This window comes from Triticum aestivum, chromosome 2B (assembly GCF_018294505.1).
Source record: "Triticum aestivum cultivar Chinese Spring chromosome 2B, IWGSC CS RefSeq v2.1, whole genome shotgun sequence".
Classification (NCBI taxonomy): Eukaryota; Viridiplantae; Streptophyta; class Magnoliopsida; order Poales; family Poaceae; genus Triticum; species Triticum aestivum.
The window spans coordinates 54228707-54231010 of NC_057798.1; the positions used below are offsets into that span (position 1 = coordinate 54228707).

The window sequence follows — 2304 nt, forward strand, 5'->3', positions numbered from 1 at the left end:
AGAAGAAGTACTATTTTAGCAATCATAACTATCAAGCTTATCGGCGAAACATCAACTCGACCACTCGTTTAACTATATTTTTACGTTACAAATGTATATTACTGGTCAAATACAACCACTTATATAAACTGCTGGATAGCCTCCAAAACCAAGCTTTCAGTGACCAAAGGGCGTCAAAATCTATAAGGAACCGTGACCAGGAGATGCTATAGTCACAACTCAAAGACAGCACCAAAGACAGCAAGAATCTTATTAAAGCTATAACAACCACCAACTTGTACATATACTCCCTCCGTTCCTAAATATAAGTCTTTGTAAAGTTTCCACTATGAATCACATACGGATGTATATAGATGCATTTTAAGTATAGATTCATTCATTTTGCTCTGAATGTAGTCCACCTAGTGGAATCTCTACAAAGACTTATATTTAGGAACCGAGGGAGTACATGTAAATTACAGGCCGTGCAACCACCCCCATAAACTACTACTGAATACTAGCAATCCAAAAAAAATGAATACCTTACCACAACAAAAAAAAAAGACCTTATGTAACAGTGTTATCACTGAGCAGTGCCGTCAGGCTCTATAAGTAGCCGTGGCCAGGATATGCTGCAGAGAAATTAAGACACGACTCGCAATAACCAGCAGTCTCCCCGAGCCAGTGTCACACACACACACAAAACACAAGAGAGCTAGAGAGGCACTAAGTTTGTGATGGAGGTGAGCCCGAAGCACACGCAGGAGGTGAGCGGGTGGGCGGCCATGGACGAGTCGGGGCAAGATGGTGCCGTTTAACTTCAAGCGTCGGGAGAACGGCGTGGACGACGTGACGATCAAGGTGCTCTACTGCGGCATGTGCCACACGGACCTCCACTTCGCCAAGAACCACTGGGGCATCACGCAGTACCCGGTGGTGCCGGGCCACGAGATCACCGGCGTGGTCACCAAGGTCGGCTCCGACGTCTCCTGGTTCAGGCCCGGCGACCGCGTCGGCGTGGGGTGCCTGGCGTGCTCGTGCCTGGACTGCGAGCAGTGCGACAGCTCGCAGGAGAACTACTGCGACAAGTTGGGGCTCACCTACAACGGCGTCTTCTGGGACGGCAGCATCACATACGGCGGCTACTCCAGCATGTACGTGGCGCACAAGCGGTTCGTGGTGCGGGTCCCCGACAGCCTGCCGCTGGACGCGGCGGCGCCGCTGCTGTGCGCGGGGATCACCGTGTACACCCCGATGAAGAAGCACGGGATGCTGCTGCAGGGCGCCGCTGGCAGGAGGCTCGGGGTGGTCGGGCTGGGCGGGCTGGGCCACATCGCCGTCAAGTTCGGCAAGGCCTTCGGGCTGCACGTCACGGTGATCAGCACGTCGCCGGCCAAGGAGCAGGAGGCCAGGGAGAACCTCAAGGCCGACGACTTCGTCATCAGCACGGACGACAAGCAGATGCAGGTACCTCCTAATCTAATCTAATTGCCCCTCATCAACTCCCAAGGCCATTGCTCGTGTGTCAGTCCTCGAAGTCCACTTGTGTGACTGATGCATACAGTCCAAAATTAACCAATTTAACGCTGTCAACATAGGCTATGGCGAGGAAGCTTGACTACGTGATCGACACAGTCCCGGCGGCGCACTCGCTGGGACCAATCCTGGAGCTGCTCAAGGTGGGCGGTGCGCTCGCCCTCGTCGCCGCTCCGGACGGGCCCCTCGAACTCCCTTCGTTCCCGCTTATTTTCGGTGAGCTAACCAATTAACGTGCTATTTACCAACGATCTCGTGCTGTCTCCATCCTGTTCAACAACTAATTTGACATGGGTACGTACAGGGAACAAGACCATCAGTGGGAGCATAAAGGGGGGAATGAATGACCATCAGTGATTCTGCCCAACAAGTTGCGGGCCTGAATCCTGGCCCAACAAGTTGGTTGAGTTGCTAGTCGTATTCAGGCCGTGGTGGCCCAGTAGGTGGCATTTTTTTAAAATCTTTTTCCAGTTTTTTGTTTTGTTTTTTGCTTTATTTATTTTATTTTGTTTTTACTTACTGTTTTTCAGTGATTCTTTTTGCTTTTAGGTCAGAAAAATTATAAACTTTCTGTTAGTATCATTAGTTTTTAAATTTGAATTCTTTGAAATTTATGTGAATCACTAGTTTCTGAATAACTTTACTATAAAAATAGATTTTTAGTGATTCTTTTTCCTGCTATTCAATATTACTATGTTTTATCATTATATTCAATTTGGTAATTTTTAGGTTATTTTAAATGTCTATCAAAAACAGATTTTGTTATTTTAGTTTGCTATTAAAGTTTTT

At 48.1% G+C, this 2304-nt stretch overlaps 1 pseudogene; it reads left to right on the top strand.

Annotated features, from left to right (window-relative positions):
* Window positions 1-716: 716 nt before the first annotated feature.
* LOC123040365 (probable cinnamyl alcohol dehydrogenase 6) lies at window positions 717-1982 on the top strand (annotated as a pseudogene).
* The last annotated feature ends 322 nt before the right edge of the window (window positions 1983-2304 follow it).